The sequence below is a fragment of the Numida meleagris genome, chromosome 10, assembly GCF_002078875.1.
Source record: "Numida meleagris isolate 19003 breed g44 Domestic line chromosome 10, NumMel1.0, whole genome shotgun sequence".
NCBI classification, from domain to species: domain Eukaryota; kingdom Metazoa; phylum Chordata; class Aves; order Galliformes; family Numididae; genus Numida; species Numida meleagris.
Genome location: NC_034418.1, coordinates 60500 through 81201, shown reverse-complemented (window position 1 = coordinate 81201; position 20702 = coordinate 60500). Strand labels below are relative to the sequence as shown.

At 36.4% G+C, this 20702-nt stretch overlaps 1 long non-coding RNA gene across 2 annotated transcripts in view; it reads left to right on the top strand.

Annotated features, from left to right (window-relative positions):
- The window catches only part of LOC110404572, a 108783-nt gene that overhangs the window by 32420 nt on the left and 55661 nt on the right, over positions 1-20702 (top strand). The window contains exon 2 of one of the 2 annotated variants that reach the window (XR_002442322.1): positions 10128-10238. The exons of the other annotated variant lie outside the window; for it this stretch is intronic. This is a non-coding gene — a long non-coding RNA (uncharacterized LOC110404572). The remainder of the gene's footprint in view (positions 1-10127; positions 10239-20702) is intronic. 2 annotated transcript variants of the gene reach the window in all.

The window sequence follows — 20702 nt, the reverse complement described above, 5'->3', positions numbered from 1 at the left end:
TTAGCCAATGAGATCTTAGTAGGAGACATTTTAAAAGAGGAGTTCTGCAAAGGCAGTTTGATAGAAGAGCTGAAGGGTTATGCTCTATATCCCATATACAGTAAAGCATTGAAAATTTTCACAAGTTTGAAGATGTAATTGTTTTAGAGAAAGTATATGACACTTGATCAATCACAGAGAATTTTGTCCCTCTGTAAGCAAACAGACTTTGTATGCTTACAGTGTTCTTCTTAACTCCTTAGATCTTCAAAAGTTGGCCATCTCTCTTCTGTGCAGATAATTTAAAAGCTTACTTTAGTTTCCTCTTTTGGCTGTGAACGATTTCAAAATTTCAAACAAGAGGAAAAAAAAAAGCCAGAAATAGAACCACAAGTTACAAGTATTTTAAACACTAGTGCTGGTGCCTTCAGCAGTAGATGCTTCAGTACTGTTTAATGATTCTTTCTTTACAAAAAAGAACATTAATCTTCAGTATAGAATTTCAACCCAAATGGCCCCTTTTCATCAGCAGAAGGGTATTGAACTTGAATGGTTTTTTGCTTCTATGCAATATGCAAACTGCGTTATTTTTGGAGCGGAGCTCTTAAGTTCAGTCAGTCACTGCTGAATGGCAGTGTTGATTCTGTGGAAAATTCTAGTTGGAGCTGTGTCCACTGAGAACTATCCCTGTCTCTCAGTTGATCTGTGTTTCAGAAGTCTGCCATGCCATTTCAGGAAAAGAATTATTTCTGTTTAAAAAAAAAAAGTCTTAAATAAAATAATACTTTTTAAAATGCTTTTTTTGTATACGGTACTTTTTCATCCTACTGGCTGTCTAGTTAGGCACCTTGTTATTACTGCTGTGTTGGAAGTGCAAGCTGTAGCTCTTTTTCTTTCTGTAAGAGATGATTGATGTACATATTGCAGATGAACGTGTCTAAAGAGCAGGGAGCCTTTGGTGGTTTTTTTCTCTCTGTCATTGTGTTTTAATGTGTCATGTCATTAGTGTATACCAAAAAAAGGATTGGGATTTATAAATGAAAGGAGGCTTCTAGATTTGCTCAGTAAATCTGGGTGCTGGACTAGTCCAATAAGCATCTCCATGGGAAAAGCTTGCTACTTCTGTTGAAAGTAGCATGCATGTTGTGAGCCATTGCTTGGAACAGCTTCTTCTTCAGGCCATCCTATATGCAGTATGCTGCAGACAGAAATGCTTCAAAGCAAGGCTCTATGAGAGAAGCTGAGGCTAGTCTTTTTCTCCCTGTCTACTGCTGAACTGTTCAGTGTGTAGTCCAACAGTTTGCACTTTGTCCTTCCCAGCAGTCACTCACTAAAGCAGAAGTTTCATCTCGCTTATTTCATGACTAAACTACTTCAGAGTGGAAGTTGTATTGCTGTTTGCTTGATCTGCAGTTTCACACTAAAGGCAAATACACTGCTAAAAATATAATTTTTATCTGTGGCAAAGGAAGATGGCACGAAGCCTCAATGGAAAGCCAAATAAACATATCTAAGCTGATAACAGGAAGGCTCTAATGTCTGTACCAATACACTGAAAATTTAAATAAAACATCAACTTCTCATGCTGTTTAAAATAATAAGCTATACTTGGAATCATTTATCAAAATAGCAATACTATTTCATTTTGCAGGGCTGGCCAAGGGAACCAAAATTTTGCTTAGTTAGTGCTATTACCACTGAATTCTCAAAATTACGAGTTCAACAACTTTAAAAATGAAAAACTGCGTTAAATATTCTCTATATCCCAAGACATGGCCATATAAATGTAAGCTGCTGGGCGTGCATCTCGTAACGTTTGAGGGACTTTTACAAACAAGGCCTTGTAATTTTAAGGATGCTTCAGTCATAATTAGGGTAAGAATACATTTATAAATAATTACTATCAAAATATCTACCCCTGAAATACAGTCTTCATTGTTCTGCTTCATGTGGTGAACTTATATGTTAGTTTTATACGGCATTGTCTACAACTTACATGATATACCTTCCTTGCTGCACTTCTCTCTTGCTCAGTGACTTTTTTCCTTCTTTCATTCAGCTTTATCTGTAGTCATAAAAGGTAATCTATATTTAATATGGCAGTATCCAGTCAGGGGATTGAAAATCTAAAAATATTTTTACTCTAGCATGTGCCTGCGGGCTTGTATTTCATTGCATTCACTGTCAGAGAAGGATGTGGTCAGGAGTAAATTGGCTAGTCTTTTGATCACACAGAATATTACCTGCATCATTTTAAGAGCTGATGGGGGAGATTTTCTTTTCCCCACACCAGATTTACTTTGCTGAACAAGACAGCTTGCATTAAAATGTTGTTAATAAATAATATCTTGTCTCTCCAAACTGTCTGTAATAGCAGCACATATATCCTAAAGGAGAGTAGCTTGCAAATATTCCATATTACTGTCTAAAACTGTATATATACTGTGATCACAATTTTACTTATATAGACAGGAGAGAGGGATGCGTAGACTACTTATCCCCCATTTAACTGCATGTTGAGATGATCAGTCACTTTAGTTATCTAAGTGCAATTTGCTCCATCGATTTCCAGCTATTGGCAGGTTAATGCAGTAACTACTGAAGGCACCGGTGATTGCTTGTGGTTGCTCTTGCATGCTTTATGTGGTAAAGCATAAGCATGTTGGTAACCAAAACTCATCTATTGCTAACGTTGGTGGAAGGATGAGTGAAGAAAGAAAACAGCTTAAAATTAAGTGTTAGAAATAAAAAGGCTACTGGTTTTTCTGGATGGCCAGATGAATTTGATACATGTGGAGTGATTCCCTACCCTGCCATGCATAGTGAGATACAATGAAAGCACAAAAAACTCTCAAGAAAATTAGCAGATGCCTACAAAAACCAGTTAAAAGAAAGCGAACTGATTTGTTTATTTATATAGTAAATATATGCAACATTTCTCTGAGTTGCATGGAGAGCTGACCCTTGCCTGATATTATCTGCATTGTTCTGTGAAGACTTACTCAGGAGTTCTAAGAAGGGTCAAGAAGACATTCAAACGGTCACTATTCATAAAGTAACCTTTGTGTAAATACCATAAATTTGTTTAATAGTTGTTTGACTTAATAACAGTGATGCATTTATTTTTAATTCTTTCCCAGTCAGGACCTTAAATCATTACTCTGCGCTGGTATAAGCATAAAGCTGGTAGTGTAACGCAGTTCTCTCTACCATTCTGACGTGTTCTGTGTAGCAGGAGGGAGCTGACGGCATATGTCTGGGTAGTCTCTCTGGAGTTGTGTATGTTTAACACTGCTAAAGACCAAGATCCTCCCTACCTTTCTTTCTCAGCAATTACGACATGCGGCCCCATGTAGGCAGTTCGAGCTACAGAAGTATTTTCCAGTGAGCCTTTTCCAAGTGGTTTGTCTTTGAGTTTGTTCAGCCTTCTGTGATATTATAGTATGTCAGAAAATACCTGTAATTACATAGATTGCTTTTTAGCTTGGTAGGATGGTTTGGGGTTTTGTTCTTTTTTATAAAAATTGGGTTTTTTTGGTTTGTTTTTTTTTTTTTAACATGCTTCTGTTCTGCTGCTTTTTGGAGAAAGATCCCTTTTCCTGCTGTTCTTGTATTGACAGCTCTGTATTATGTGTTTGTACTTTGTTACAAATGTGTAGCTAAGCAGACTCCTAGGGAAAAGTCAAGGTATTGAACTCAATACCGATCATTTAGAATGTGAAAAGAATGCCACTTTTGATACCTATTTTTGTCCAAATTCTGATTGTACTACCATTCTTCATATCACTGTACACGATCTGTTCTTACCTAGTTTTGACATGTGTCTTTACACCACAGTGTACGCTGATTAACTTCAGCTTAGAACACAGAATGTTGTGCAACGCTGTAGAATTATGACGGAACGTGTAGTGTTTAACAGATATCCATAACAAAGTAGTATGGGAGTCAAGCTGACTGCTGAAATATGTCTAAATTACTCTTCCTTCTACAATGTATTCATTTTATCTATGCTTGCTCATAGCATATATTTGTAAAAATAAAACAAGCCAGCACCACCTCGCTGATCCTATTTTGTTTCTGTTCCAAGACACAGCTCAATGCCTGGCCTGACCAAATGAGCCAGGTTGTGGGCAAATGTGCCGGGGTCAGAAGAACAGAGATCGCAGTGCAATCGTTGCCAGCTTTGTGCATCGAGCAGCATTTGCACAGAACCCTCTCAGTTTTCTTTTTACTGAGTTCTTTTCAAATGGGTGAGAATTAGAAACTTGTTTTTTCCATCTTGCATAGCTTTATATATACTTGCTGGGAAATGAGTTATTACCAAATATAGCTTATAGGACTGCAGCAGAAACTTTCCAGTCTGGCTGTCCACCTGGAAAACATTCAGAAAATATACAACTGTCATATTTGCCTGAGATTTACTAGGAAGTTGTCTATGTATATGCACTATGGAGTATCTGTGCAATAAGCCTGATGTTTCCCCCGAAACAATGTTTGCACTATGTAGCTGATGTATTGTTAAAATTAGAATTGCAGTTACTATATTTCTGAACAAATATATATATGCTCATTTATTTTAAATACATTTCAGAATGCAAATGTATAACAAACATATCTGGAATTCTTGGACATATGGTGACCTCTTTGATGCCGCTGTGTGTGCATAGTTGATGTGACCTAAATACAAAATAACTAGGGTACATTTGTACAGAGTGAGGAATCCCAAAGGAGTTGGGAAAACCTCAGTAATTGGAGGCATGCAGGGAGATGCTGTGTAAAACATCATGGCTCTGAATACATATATTACAATTCCTGGGATCTGAGGACGAGTGATCAATGAAAGAACTGTACAAGTCAGTGACTGCTGTGTATTACCTGTTGAGCAACGTTTATTGTCATTATTGGTATTCAAAAATTATACCACCATCAACACCTTGTCTGTTATAATTTGCTGTGTTCACAGATGGGACCTCTATACAGGCATTTCCAAGTAGAATTCTAGCCATAATTCAGTTTTCAGAATGCCTTGCCTAAATACCTGTTTTTATTGAAACTGTTCTAATTTATTGCTGCATTTTTGTCGGTTCTACATTGGGAAAATTGCCAAGAAAGCCAATTGCTTTTCATATAATATTGTTGATTTCTAGGAGGTTTTTTCAGAACCAAGTTGCACAGGCATATGTCAGAGGGAAATACAATCCTGCGTGATTTATTTTATCATGTTGAGTAAGGAAGACTAAGTACAGAAAATGGTGCTTTATAGTTAGCCTCTAAACCTATTGATTTGAAGTACCTTAAGTTTAGGAAAAATAATTGTCTGCTTGAGTAATAATTTACGTTAAGCTTTCCAGTTATCCTTATAAAGAATAAGCTCATTAATATTTAAGCTACACATTAGCTGTGTCTCTTACAAGGATGAGATAATATTCCACATAACTATCATTAATTATAACCAAATTAACATGAACTGAGACTAACTGGTAATAAATCTTTTGTAGTGGAAGCCAAATCTTATATATATAATAATATAATAATAATCTGATATAATAATGGAAATTTTAATATAAAGTAACAGCTTTGATAGTTTTTTCAGTATTAAGTGTACACTAAGAGCGAGCACTTTATGTGTTGCTCAGCAAATTGTGTGGAACATTACTGAAGTAGAAGTAAGTTGGTGTAGTGCAGAGACCTGTGATGTGTGGTTTCTGTTCCTCAAATAATCCTGAAAGCTACAATAACCAGTTCAGGGAATTAACAGACATTTATTATGAAAAACATTTTTCTCTCACAACGCTAGACACCTGATTCCAGTAGGCTTTGGCTTGCCTGTTTCATGTGATGCTTAGCCCATATTTGGGCAGAATAGGTGGTTGAGGTATGAAAGGACCATTGGAGGTCATCTTGTCCAGCTGCCTCTGCTCAAGCAGAGTCACCTAGAACTTACTGTGCAGGATCATGGCCAGAAGACTTTGTAGTATCTCCATAAATTGAGATTCCACAACCTTCCTGGGCAACCTGTTCCAGTGATATATCACACTCTCAGTAAGGTGTTCCTGTTCCACTGTTCGGCCACTTTTGTGGCCAAAAATGTTACTTTCTTCTGCCTGGTGACAAGAGGTAGTGGGCACAAAGTGAAGCGTGGGAGGTTTCCTCTGAAAGTAAGGAAATTGTGGGGTGGTTTTTTCTGTTGTTGTTGTTGTTTTGTTGTTATTTTTTTTATTTTGTTTTGCTTTTACTGTGGTGGTGACTAAGCACTGGCTGGAGAAACTGTGGAATCCATGAAGATAGCGTTGAAATGCAGTCTGGACACAGTCCTGGGCAACCTGCTCAGGCTCTCAGAGTTGGCTCTGCTTGAGCAGAGGGGTTGGACCCCATGTTTCCTGAGGTCCCTGTCAAACCCAACCACTCTGTGATACTTTGAAATACATATTCAGAGGAACTAAAAGTGTAGTACACTTCCTAAATTTAGAGAAAACTCAAGTTCAATGTGCTATATGAAAGAAAAATACCGATATGCATGTTTGTACCTTAGGAAGGATGGCATCCAAATCCAATGTTCCCTACCTGTTGTAATGCACTGTGGGGCCATTAACTGCTTATTTTGGGGTTTGTACATTGTAAAACTGCAACCTGATTTTAAGTAGGGATTCAATTATCCCATAGATTATCCCATATTCCATATTATCCCTTATCCTATATTGCTTTCATTTATGATTTTGTTATATATTAGTCTCTACTTGTGTATTTTAAATAAGCACAAATTTGAGCATACATGTAGTAGCTCTAATCTCGCAGAGCTGCAGTATTTTCATTTCTTAATACCTGTTGATCTAAGGTTGAAGTGTGCAGTTGCATGGAGACCTATGTTAGCTGCAACTTCATAACATGTAGCTGTACATTCTTGAGAAAGTTTGTATTGTGGGTAGGATGGCAGCTCAACCTTTCTTCAACAGAATCTAAGTTTGACAAGCTGCCACATAAAGACCAGTTTTTCTGCAGTGACCTGCCTGGACAGTGTGAAGAACTCTGCTGTAGCTTGTTTATTTCTTTTTCATATGAAAACATAATTCCTGCAGGGAAATCTATTTCAGCCACAGAACTAAGGCCTGTTAACAGCTCTTCTTTCTGCCCAAATGTTCCCCTATGAATTGCTGATGGTTAGGAGAGCTCACAGTGACAGCCGACAGCAGCTTTGTGCTTAGATGACAAGAATCTGCCTCTGTGCTAACTGCAGCTGGCACCATTAACTACCTATCCATGGACTAAAATAAAAACAATTATTGCTGCATGCATTGTAATGATGAAATCCACTCTGTTTCTATGGTAACATGAGTGACAATTTATAGTATGACCTTAAGAAAGTAGAATGTGACCATGTCTTTTTTTATTTTTTGTAGTTTTACAGAGAGCAGCAATTCACAGAAAATAATGTTTGAGAGTGCATATAAATGGCAAAAATAAAGGGAAGATGTGCTTTACAAGTAACAGAAAGATGCGCAGCATGCTTTCAAGTCGGAGCATTGCTTTTTGACTCTAGTATTGTTACACAGACACCCAATTTAGTGCTGTTTTCTGCTTAATAATCTTTTAAGTAGAAGCTTAAAAAAAGCAAAAGAGTGAAAATGAGTGAGGGTTTAAGTCAAATTTTTTAAAATTGTTGTGCCATCTAACTTACAGTACCATATGAAAAAAGTCTTACATGCTGAGCTTTTCCCCGCAGAAGTACGTTGAGATGTTCTCAGAACCTTCCAGCGCTTACACTAATGAAACTCTGTCAGAGGTTATTCAGTGGATATTTTTATTATACCGCAGGATTTTAGGACTATCCAAACTAACATTCATCTGGCTAATTTGTTTATTAGCAGGAAAGCTATGGCAAAATGTTGAACAATCCCAATTGTATACGTCTTTATGGATATTAATGAATACTACAATATAGGCTGAACAAGCGACTAGAACTCTTGAGTTCTTTAGACTGACTTAAGCATTCCCTTTGAGTGTTACTTTATTTTCAAATGACCGCCCTGTGCAAAACATACAGTGTGTTTAAGTATGCAGTTATTTAGTAAGGGAAGTAGTACCAAACATTAAATAATTCACAAACTTTCCCCTCCCCGCATAATTATCTCACCCCAAACCACTTTACTCAGTATGTGCAGCTTGGTGGGCGTTCCTATGACCGGCACTGGAGCTAGGGTCAGCTCTGCTGTGAGTAAAGGATTACAGAGTATCAAGCTAGCTAAAGCTTCAGGGCTGTGACAGTAATCCATTGCCTGTTGGCCTTTGCTTGCGTGTGGCAGACATGATCAGATAAAGAAAGGAGCACTTAATTCTACCTTTGTGTTAAAACATCCTTTTCAGTCACGTGATATTCTTTCTTGAGATATAGTCATTAATGACTATCCTGAACTTACAGGATTTTTTTAAATTGAAGTTAATGATTATCATTGATTGTAATTCCAAGAACATCTATAACCATGCCTTCTAGAAAAGTTTTTAACCTCCAGCTCATTTTCAAACTGCATTTCACTGTTTTATAGGACAAAATAGGGCATCAGACTATCTAACATCCCTTTCTAAGCCCAAGCTTAGATTGCTAATTTAACTGCTTTTATTTTTAATAGATGGATATTTTAAACTTTTTTATATTATGCATACTAAACATAGGAATAGGTCTTCTCCTGTATCTGCAGTTGCAGTAATAAACAGACATTCTACTTAAAACAACATCAACAACAATATTTTCATCTTAGACAAAAAGCATTTTGGTCCAGTGTGAAATATACAAGTAATATTATCTCCATTTCTAAGAGGATTCAACTGAACTTATCAGAAAAGATAAGAGTTAAAATGCTAAGTATTTCTAGCATTGAGATTTGTGTTACATATATAATCAATTATATAAACATAAATCTTCTATATTATGAGCCAGATCATACAGCATATGTGAATTAGGAGATTAAGTTGCTGTCGCCAGAGCAAGAAAGAAAACTGCTTGAACATAACAGGAAGAATGGAGAAGACTTTTTATTCATTTGAGAAGAGCAATAGTTTCAAATCACCTAACAATTCTTTTTATGGAGCGTAAAAGGAATAAAGAAAAAAATCTGTACATACTTCATTCTCATTTTGATGATTCTCATGTGTGTATGTCCTTTATACCCATGAAAATTCTTCTCTAGATAGAATTAGCATCAAAGATTACCAAGACAGTTTGTGGAGAAGAGAGAAAAATAGAAACATTTACAGCTTATGCTGTTCTCAGAATTCCAGCTACAGGATTATGTTTTCACAGTTACTTAGTTATTTCACTTTAGCTTGTTTGTAAAGATAAAATAAAAATAAAAATGTGTAGAGGTGTTCATTTGTTCTTTTCTGGTCTTTTTTTTTTCCAGTTAAAAGCTAATATATCCAACTCAAATCATGTATTGTTTCTCAGTTACTTTGGTATTTGAGTTCTTGAACTGGCTGCCTAATGATAAAGGCATGAGGGATCCAAAGAATAACACTGTGAATGAAGAGTTAAAGTTACAATTGGCATGTGAACACTGCATCAATCTTCCAAATTCCAATTAAATTTAGAATTTAACAAATCATAATGTGGCTAATAATGAGATCCTTATGAGAATATTACATTAAATATGGTTAAGCTGCAAACACTCATGAGTACACTTTGCTTTTTAAGCCAGATATTTTCCTACCATAAAACCCTGAAAGATCATACTGACTATTAACTGGTAGAATCCATTCCCACACACAGCCATGAATCAATAAAATATTCTTGTAGAATCTTATAGAGTTTTATTACTTTGCATTAACAACCATTGAGTAGTAATGAGCAGTAAACTGAAGATGAGGGTAAGGATAAGTAATATCTGTTTTATGAAGGCAAAATTAACAGCGAGGTATGTCTGATTATAGTTGGCAATGACAGTCCAGATTTACTTTGTTTTAGTGTTTTCTATTTACTGAGCACATTTTCATTCAGCCTTTAGGCTATGTGAAGGCAACATCCTAATAAAAAGTATACTGTTATGTTAATCATATTTTACAAAATTAAATTCATACCAGGAAATACAATATGATTTAAGTTAGAAATTCTACAATTGTGTTATTGCATCCATGCAGAATTTTATTTTCTTTTGCAGCTTTGAGATTTAGTCTTTGCTTCTTAATCTGGTCAGAGGCGGAGTACAAATGAATGCAGTTCACCAAAGAAACAATCAATACTGAAAGTATTCACCGAGTTAGCACTTCTGGTAAGTTATTTAGTCTTTCACTTTGTCAATGTATCTTTGGGCAAAACTAAGCTCTAACAGGAAATGTGCTCCCAACAGCTTCTTGTAACATGCTAAGCAATTGATGAACATACAAGATATTTCTTCTAAAATATCTATTAAAAGTGTATGTTCATATATTGTATATGTTTTTATATATAGGTATTATATGCAACTATTTATGACTAGAGAAAACTAGAATTTGGGTGCAACTCCTTGGATGTGAAGCAGAGGCAGCAAACAGTTTCTCTGAGTTACCAAAGTACAGTAATCATTCAGAATTGCAAGGAAGAGGTAGATTGTCTGTGGAGTGCTGGGACCGTGGCTCTGTAAGGAAGGAGGCTGGAGTGGGACAATATATATCTAAAAAGGCAGCAGTGAGTATGAGGAAGTAGAAGGAGGTCCATATGGGAAAAACAGTCCATCAAACATGCCTGTGCTAAGTGAAATCTTACATGCTTGGTTGTTTTATTTCTTTCCAAGTATATCAGATCATCTGATTGGATAACAATCAGATAAAAAAAGTCTTCTTTTATCCCTACGTCGTCACAGCTACAATACCATCAGAGACGGGTATTCCAGAGATTTTTTCCATATTGACAGATAAGCAAATATGTTATCTTTTACTTGTTGATGCTTCAAAAAGAATTGTGAAAACAATTCAGCTACACTTCTCTTCTTGAAAAGACCTTAAAGAGAACTTTTAATTGTGAAAATCATTAAGGGAATCGGAGAATAGGATCCTTTTTCAAACAAGTTTTCTATCTGGAAAAGAAAATAAAAGAAATAGAATTGAGTCAATTAAAGCTTACATTATTCTGTTGGGTATGATAGTCTAGGACTAGCACAGTATGTTTACCATCCTGCCCAAAGAATTCTGCTTAAGATCCTGAATTCTAAGACACCTTGAGCTCCTGTTGGTATCCCTGTTTAACCTCTGCTTCTACAAAGGTTCATAAATAGTTCTGCCTTTTGGCATGGAATTATCCAACAAGAGTATGTAGTGACAGCCTTCAGTGATGACTAAGTACAGTGAAAGTTCAGTACAGAAAGTGCAAAATTGTGGTTCCGGTTTCCCAAAGTGTAGAAAGGAAAGGCTATGTGGAAGGCAGCTGTGCCAGCTTCTAAAATGCACAGGTAAGAGCAGAGATTTACAGCCTCCTTTGAGTCCCAATAGCTATTGGATGTCATGGCTTTCAATATGACTGGAAGTTTACATTCTGTGGTTTTAAACATATGAATTTTAAATGAAGTCCACAGCGGCTTTGTTCTGGCAGGACTTGGAATGCATTCCATTTCTAAATCTCCCTGATACCTTTGTTTATCTATAGTCTTGCCTTCTCTTCTTTAAATTATATAGACTTATAAGAGAGGGAAGGATTTTTAAATGTAAGTATGAGAGTGCCAAAGACTAGTCTAACTAATGATCTGATCTGTGTTCTTGCTCCACCAGTTCTGAAACATCCTTTAAAATACTAATTTGAAAAAGAAAAAAACCAACATGAAAATGTCACACTGCTTGCATGTGCATACGAATGCAAGACTTGTCCTTGTGGCATATGCTATTCAGTCAAGCCTGGTATAGTAGACATATGTCTAAGTAAACTCTCCATCTGGTATTAGGTATTTAAATATATTCATTTGCATTTTGTTGAGGATACGGTCATACTGGGCTTTTTTGGCACTTAGAGATCTCTTTCTTCCTGAACAAGTGGCTCCTTTTTATTTAAACCTTAAAAGAGAGTTACTAGAAAAACAGTTCTGGTTTGTAAGTTTACAACATCTCAGCACTTCACGGTGTTTCCCTCTTCTGCCACTGCACGCTGTTCTAAACTAAGGGAGTCCTCTGACATTTGTTTTGAAAAAGAGAAAAAAAAATACCGGCAGTTTGCTCATTGCAGTCTTGAGTGTTCTACCTTTGATTTCTAGCTTGTTGCTAGGCCAGTTTTCAGTGTGTGAACATCCATGGCGTCCAGCAGAGCGCCTTGCCTAGTTATTTTAATCTCTGATTCTTTATGGTGATAAGCAACAGTGAGTCCCAGAGCTGAACTGCTAGCTCATCATACTGCAAAAAGTCTGGATAATGAAGCTTTCCAAAAATTCTGACTTCTCTAATGTTGCCATAGCAATATAATTCAGCAAATTCCTGAGTGAAACTTTTAAAGTTATCATGAATAACCTAAACAGGAAAATAACACTTGAAAGTTCTAGATCTACGTGTTCTACTCTTCTAGACATCCATAATGATGTACTTTAACTTGAATTTATTTTAGGAAAAGGAATGAGAACAAGTAAATCTTTAGTGGGAGAATATAATGTGTTTTAAATATGTAGTGTTCGATGAGTGCAGAAATAGAGAACACAGTTTGTAAAGTTAAATTGAAACAAACTAAAAGCAAATACTAGTAATTTTATAGCTGCATGAACTATACTCAAGTGGTAGTCATCTGCTCTAGCTTACTTCATCAGAAGAGTAAGATAAATTCAGATTTGATAGAGATTACATCTGCAGTGTTCAGTATAGGATCGTAAGAAGCTTCAGCATAGTAGGAAGCTTGAACTGATGCCATGAGTTTGAGATGCTTTGATCTAGACAAAATCTCCAGGGCAGCCGCATTGCTGGAACATGATTAGCAAAATACTTTTCAGGAACTCATTTTCTCCATAGTCCTGTACTATCCAAATACCAATCGTTCATTTGTTCTTGCAGATACCTGTTGAAAATATTTTCACTCAAGTATGTTTTCTGGTTCCATAATATTTTGCAAGCAAGGTTTATTTGAGTTTGTTTCACAAAGAAAGGAAGAGGCTTCAGGTGTGTCATAGGATCATAGAATCCCCATGGTTGGAAAAGATCGGTGAGATTATCCGGGCCAACCCTCCACCTACCACCAATGTTTCCCCACTAAACCATGTCCCTTAGTACAACATCTAAATGGTTGTAGGGCACCTCCAGGGACTGTGACTCAGCCACCTCCCTAGGCAGCGCCTTCCAGTGCCTGAGCACTCTTTTGGAGAAGAATGTTTTCCTAACATCCAACCTGAATCTCCCCTGGTGCAACTGGAGGCTGTAATGTCAGTTTGGGGTATCTAGAGTTCATTCAATGAAAAGCCTTCTGCTACTGTGGACAGATTTTTTACCCAGTCAGGTACATTGCCTCCTTTTATTTCCTCATTAATCATTTTTGCACTGTGATCAGTATTCCAGCTTCTGCTTTATACGCTTTGAATGTTAAAGAGAAGTGCACCCTTTACAATGAAAGACAGAAATCAGTATTGTCAGGGTAAGTCTACCTAGTATTTAGTTAAGTATGTAAAGGTAATGACAGCACCTAATTTGCATGCCACAAGATTCTGCTTTTATGTTGCTGTATCTGTAGAGCTTTTGTTGCTACAAGTACAGTAGTAGTGCAGTACGGTGATTGCAATACTGTGGTTGCAGTAAGAGACCAGATGGCAGTACTGGTTAGTTGTTTTACAGCAATGTTTTAAAGGAAGAAGTATTGTATTAGCTATTCTCTGCACTGCATCGAGGAGCATAGATTACAATAGCTTAATTCGTATTTAGACCCTAACATTAAATAGTGATATTTTTAAAATGAATAAACTGATTCAAACTTGCTGGTTGATCAGCACTTTAGGAAACCTAGCTACTTAATTTTTTGCCCTAAATAGAAACTGCTGTCTTCTTTGAGAAACCTCACCGTATAATTGTATACGTCAGTTGCTAACAGCAGGCTGAAAATTTGGGTTTGAAATAGTAAAATACGAAACAAATGATTTCAGTGGTGTTTGAAAGTGTTTTTTAGCTGGTCGCTCTTGGTTTCATGATCTTTTTTCTTCGCTGATTAAGGTTTGCATGTATTTTTGTACTGTACAATGTATGCTACAGTAGCCTTAGAATAGTTAGCAGAAGTTATCCTCGGAGTCTGAAGTGCTGTCCTTATAGCACAGCCGTATGTCACTAACCCAGGTCTATAGTATTATCTCTGAATCTTTGCATCCTTAAATTTCCTTGACACTGTCACGGTGCTGTATGTTTAACATGTTCAGTAACTTGAATAATATAAGTAAAATGAAGACTTCCCAAACTGATCATTGTCAGTTTATGTAAGCATGGGTATCTGGATGCTAAGATTAGAGATAGAACTCCCTTATATTTATCATTTGTATTTTGTTTCTTATAATCAATCTTAGGCCATAAAGCTACAGTTGAAACATAATTTCTATATAAAATATGGTAAAAGCACCCTAATGCTGTGGCAACACCACAGTGAACGTTGCCCTTTCATTAATAACCTTCTAAGCATCAGATACTCGTGAAGAAGCTGACCAGTCTTCAAAATTCCATTTTGGCTTTCATGTTACAGGAAAAAAATAGCATACACTAATCTGTCTGAACAAGGTTCGTGTTGGAAACTGAATCCCACTGATGGGCAGTACACTGCAGCATCTTTCTCTAAAAATAGCAGAACTCATGTGATTTACACTGGTTATAGCCACAGAATTATGACAGGAGTAAGGTTATCTTTAGATGATGTTATCCCAGATACTACTTTGTAATTTCAGAGTCCCAATACATTTTAATAAGGGTTGTTTTGTTTTAAATACATAGGAAAACTCCTTCTACCAAAATGACAACATAAAGCAGCATGTGTCTATTGAGGGTGAAAAAAGCCTGTATTTTCAGACTGCCACAAAGTTGTTTGCAATGCAAAACCACCTGTAATTTCAACATCAAATACAAGCCTGATTATTGTGTTTGAGGGAAAGTTATTTTTGACTGTTTGTCCTCCTTGAGTGATACAGTAAGATGCAATACCAAAATAGCTGTGGTTAGTGTGTTAGTTGCCTAACCGTACTTTGAACACCATGGGCTTTTTTGCCTATGTTAGTGGATAAAAATATGTTGTACTGCTGGAGTCTTATTCTAGACTGAGTATCAACCCAGAAAAGACTGAGTATCAACCCAGAAAGAAGAAAAACTTAGTTAAGAAAAGGAATACAGCTTTAACTGTTTAACCACAGTTATTTTTGCATCGCATACGGAGCTAGGTGTTAAAGTACATGTCAAAAACAAAGCTAGGAAAGAGTAAATGTTGAATTGAAATGTTGAACAGTGAGATTTATTATGTCAAGACTATCTGGCCTTCCCTATGTACAAGATTAGGAAATCTGAAGGAAAATGGCTGATATGGCAGTAACACAGATAAATTCAGTGTTAGTTCAGAGGTGAGATTAAATATGAAGAAGTAAAAGCGTATAAAGGCATTTGAAGGCAGCCATGGCAACCATATAACTTCTCTGTCTTGCAATTACAGTGTTATTTAAAACATTGTAGGTTTTGGTCTCAGTTTAGATGAAATTGAGTTGTAAATATTTATTTCTCTTCTACTGAAAAAAATAACGCTTTGTCATGTGTCACAACACTCGTTTCCTTGCTTTATATAAGGTATCTGTACGGATTATTTTCCACTGATTGACCAGATTGTTTCCCTACAAGACCTTCCTGCTGTTCCCATTTGGAAAGGAGAGGCTCTGTCTTTTATTCTTGAGGGTAGATTTTAAAAGAAGCACGTAGTCAGTTCTTACTCAGTGAGTATCCTGCGCAGGATTTATGCATCAGACATAAGGATAGCTTAAAAATACTCTGCCTGCCAGATTCCTACTTTAATGATTCCAAGTTGTTGCAGAGCACGTGAAATACAGATCTAATTTAAAGTTGTTTCTTTCTTTCTTTCTTTCTTTCTTTTTTTGCAAGCATACATCACAAATACAATACCTAAGTGAATCATAGATATTTATTTACAGATCTCAAAATATACCTACTAGGGGCCTTGTGAATAAAATATACTGGTAGCCTAGAAAGCTTCAAGTCTTGAGCAGTAAAGCATTCACTGTAAGAACCACTCTATTTTGAAAATGTTACTGTTAAAAACTTATGCTTGCAGTGCACAGCTATGGCATCTGGAGTACAATTGCACAAATAAATTTGCATTTTGGGGGCTGAAAACTCAGCTCTTTCGTGAAGAAAGGAAGTAAAAAAAAGACCAGTTAAGGAGGTACCAGCACTTGATTACTGGACAGAAGGAATCACTGTGTGTCTGTTATGTTACATCTGGTGCATTTAATTGATGTATCTGATCACAACATTTGTTTTATGTAGATAAATGTTTGTATATCTACATTATGTGCTGTGCTTCTGAATCAGTAGTAAGCAGAAATATGAACTATGTGGAGACGAAGTACAGTAAAATATTTCAGTGTTGGAGTAGAAGCGAGTGGGTTTGTAGTCCATGAATTCTGAGCTTTGAAAGGATACTGATCTCTTGTTGGACCAAAGTTCAAGTTCTGCATGATAGTAGTTAGTTGTACACTTGTCTCTCTTCCTCACCTCCACTGTTCAGCATGGTAACCTTGTCTGGAGAACAAGACAGGCTTGAGAATGGTTAAGAACTACTCATGGAAAACTAAAAGCAGTTATCAACACATTCTTAAACCAGAGCTCATGATTGCAATCATTTTTTGCCATATTTGAAAACCATCTCTGCTGCCAAGGGCTGTGGGGAAGGTAGTGAATAAAGGCTGTGTGATAGAGTGAAGGCTTCTTTCTATTTTTGTGTAAATTCTTCCTTTGATATCTGGATATCTCACACAAAATACACCTAGGAATTCTACCTGCAGTTTTATTTGAAGGAATAAAGTTCTTGCAGGATCAGAAAATTGAGAGCAAGCCATGTGAGGCATGATGTAAATAGCTCCAGTGTAGTAAAATGTCTCTTAAATAGAAACATCTTTAGAAATGATTGTATTTCTGTAAGAAGTGAGAAAAACAATATGTTCATTACTGGATCATAAAATACAAATAATTTCTGGTGTGCTTTCTATTCAGTAAAGTGAAAAAACTTACTTAGAGTGCCAAAAGTAATGTGTTTACAATGTATATAATATTTTACTTGACTTGCAGGCCTTTACCTGTAGTAAGTTTATGAATATTTATATTATATGAATTAATTGAAGCATCATTTGGAAATAATGCATGCTTCGCTTTTGAGCTTTTCTGATTTTTTTTTCTGTAAGCAATCTTTCCATGCTTATGAAAAAAATTAAATCTAGAGGGCTGCAGCTCAACTTTACGGTCTTAATAATTTTTAGTGTAAAAAAGTCAGTGTTGCTATCAATTCTGAGTTTCAAATTCAGTAATTATGTTCAATGCTATAAATTGTGAGTTAAAATCATGTTTTGTATAGGTTTGCATCAATAGTGAAACTAAAACACGGTGTTATTTTGGGACAAATTGTAAAATTAAGGCATAAGGTAAAGCTATGACTCCTCTGTGGATATTGAACTGTATCTTAGTATCAGCTAATGTAATAGGTGTTTAATATACCATAGAATCGTGGAATTGTTTGAATTGGAAGGGACCCTTAAAAGTCATCTGGTCCCACTCCCTGCAATGAGCATGGACACCCCCAGCTCCATCTGCACTCAGAGCCCTGTGCAGCCTGGCCTTGGCTGTCTGCAAGGATAGGGCACCGATCACCTCTCTGGGAAACCTGTGCCAGTGCCTCACCACACTTACTGTAAAAAAAAAAAAAAGTCTTCCTTATATCCAACATAAGTCTCCTCTCCTTTAGTTTGAAACCATTTCCTGTTATCCTATCACAGCAGACCCTGCTAAGGGGTCTGTCCCCTTCTTTCTTACATTCTCTTTAGAAACTGAAAGGCAGCTCTCAGGTCGCCCCGGAGCCTTCTCTTCTCCAGGCTGTACAGCCCCAGCTCTCAGCCTGTCCTTGTAGGGGAGGTGTTCCAAAGAACACCAGACTGAACCAGATGGAATTCATTTAGTGGTAAGCTGAAGAGAAACATCTACCCATTAATGTTGTATGATATTCATTCTCCAAGGATGTTTTTCAGAAATTGACTTAGTGGATTTTCTACTATTGTATTTCCTCTGTACCATTGAGCCACACATGAAAAACAGAAGTATCTAATAAAAAGAAGAGAAGGAATGGGTACAAAAGTGTCTCTCTGATTTAAGCTTTTTAAATGACTGCTCTGATTTAGTGCGGTTTGCTTACGCTTCATTACACATTCAGTGGTGTGGTCTGCCATCTAGTGTTAAATCTCCCAAAGGCAGCAAAACACTGCAAAATTATGAAACTAGCTTTTTCAGCAGGACACTTGGATAGTTAGGAGATTTTCTGAAATGTTAGGTGTTTGGGAATGCTGTGTGTATTTACAGTGCAGTGAAGAGGCGGTATTTACTTCTATTCCTGCTGACTGCGTATTTCAGTATTTGCTATCTTGTTCTCTGTTCAATTACATTTCTTGTCTGTGGATACCAATCAATTCAAAAACTGCCTTTTGTCTACTTTGTGAGTTTGATGTTTATGCCTCAGGTAATGTTGATACCTGCACTGACCTTTTTAAGAGTGCAAGCTTTAAACTGTAGTTATTAAGAAGTTAAATTATAGAGAGAGGTAGTTTTCTAAGGGATTCTAAATGCATCTAGTAGAGTAGGGAAGAAATGAAATCCAGAGATTTTGTAAGGAGTGATCATAGAATGCATTTTATAATAAAACAAAATACCATTGTAATAAAATGAATATGACAACATTGACTTACTCTGCCTCTATAATATAAAACTGAGATTCTGTGCATTCAAGTGAAGTTGTTTAGGAGGTGAGGTGTTCTGGGGCAGGGGGGAAGCTTCTGTATTTGTTTCTTCAAAAATTTCAAAAACTAAGGCTAATAGTGCCATAGTGAGCAATGTTGTTTCCTTTCTTTGTTGAACGTCATTTTCTTGTATTTACAAAATATTATCCCAGTGTTTGGAAATTGACTTTCAAAACTCAAGAGCAAATTGAGCAGATGAGTTGATTTTTCTCTGATTAAGGCAACAGACACATGGGGACGTGTCTCCTGTCTGAGATTTAGGCATAAGTGATATTTAAAAAAAATATGTATTTCTCAAGTCTATTTCAGTACAGGTTTTAAAGAATATTTATTTCCTTTGCTGAATCAGAGTCATAGAGTATCTTTTTCATTGCATGCTCTATCAGTGTGTTCAGGAAGTACATGCAGCTTACCAGCTTTTGGTCACCATTCTACATGGGCTACTCCAAAAGTAATGCCTCCTATTTTATTATGTTGGCCCACAGTATCAGAGGTGGATATTGGTACGGCAGTAGGGGTTGAGCGTTCCCACCAGTATTTCATTACATTTTGCCGTGTGACAGATGGCAGCAGAGAGGCAGTCTGATAAAATGGCATTTGATTTGGAAGTGTGTGGAAATGAATTCCTCCACGTGGAAAAAATGGCACCCATAAACACTCATTGATGCTTGCTGAACATTATGGAGACCAGTCAGTGGATGTGAGCACGCTGAGGTGGTGGGTGGTGCTTTTCAGCAGTGGCAAAATGTCACTGTGTGTCACCGCCACTGGTGCAGCTTTTTACGAGCACAGCATGCAGGGTAATGTTCATTGCTGGCAAAAATGCATGGCTAACAGTGTTGAATATTTTGAGAAATAGAGTTCTGTAGCTGAGAATTTCTCTATCAAATAGTGCTGTTGTGCTGTTTGAGTCTGTTGTAGTTTCTGTGGAAATAAACAGGAAGTATTACTTTTGCAGTGACGTATGTACGTTGTAGATTTAACTAAAAAAATTGTGCGCTGTTGAGTGTCAGTTTCAGATGGCAGACAACTTCCAGTTCTAACGAACTATTAACAAATGGAAGAGATTACAGGTTGATATGTTCAAGAAAGGTGGATTGAAATTCATCTCCATAATGGTGTTCTGCAGTAGTTTTAAGGTTCTGAGTAAACTTGGAAAAGAACTTGTAACACTCTCAAGTTATCTCCATCTTTAAATCTTATTTATTTGACAAGAACAACAGAATCTTCTCTCTAAAGCCTAACATTTTTATCTTAAGTGTGTAAGTAATGCTAAACTAAAACCTCTAGATTGAAAACTCCCTTTAATTTGTATGAACTTTCGAAACAACTGTTGAAGTACATCAATTTCAAAGCTTTCAGGCAGGGTATGTCAGGCTGTTGTTGGCATCTTGGAACATACTTAGAAGCTATTTCAGTGCTCACATCCTTTAACTAAATTGATTTGTTTTTTATAATACCTGATATTTTTTCCCTCCTCATGTGATAATTGACGTTATGTCATTCTTTTTGATCAGAAAAAGCAAGGAGAAATGAGGAAATTGACTATGCCCAAGTTCTTTACCTTTCTGATTTATTTTATTTTATTTTTGTATCACATCCATTTTCTAAATTAACCTATTTTTTAATCAGTTTTAGGTGAAGCAGCTTGGTTTGCAGTCTGGCACCCATCTCAATCTGAAATGGGGAGTATTTAAAGTCCCTGTCAGAGTACTTATATAGGTATATATTTATATGTGTATGCTTATATACATATAAATAACTTGA